The sequence below is a fragment of the Athene cunicularia genome, assembly GCF_003259725.1.
Source record: "Athene cunicularia isolate RWA chromosome Z unlocalized genomic scaffold, athCun1 chrZ_part1, whole genome shotgun sequence".
NCBI lineage: Eukaryota > Metazoa > Chordata > Aves > Strigiformes > Strigidae > Athene > Athene cunicularia.
Window position 1 is genome coordinate 5,448,370 of NW_020799142.1, and position 540 is coordinate 5,448,909.

Genomic DNA, 540 nt, shown 5'->3' on the forward strand with positions numbered 1-540 from the left:
TTATTGAAAAAAAAAAAAAAAAGTGTGTATGCTCTGTGAGAAACAGTATGGTAAATGCCTTTTCAGTGACAGATTTAAAATGCAATGTGTGTCCTTTGCCTTTGTCAGCGTGGTTCAGCTGTTTTTCAATACTGTTTAAATAAATAAATAAATAAATAAATAAATAAATAAATAAATAATAAATATGGCAGTCTAACCACCCAGTACTGTTAAAAGTTAATCTGCTAAACTACTAAAGCAGATACAAATAAGTAGTTATCATGTATGTATGTCTAACAAATCTACCAGCTTTTACCAAACAAATCGAGGGTAAATGTAAGGGATGTAAAGGTTCCGTAACTCACCTATGCCAGGAAAGGAGAAATCTGTCTCGGTAGCATCACTCGAGCATAAGTGAGGAGTCCAGGATGCCTTCAGGCACCACAGAGCTACTGAGGTGTGTGCTGCATCTCAGTGAAGAATGTGGGAATAATGCCACAACACTCAGGCTTGCCCCACAGACCCAAAATCTCTGAGAGGTTTGGCATCCCAAAGTTATTT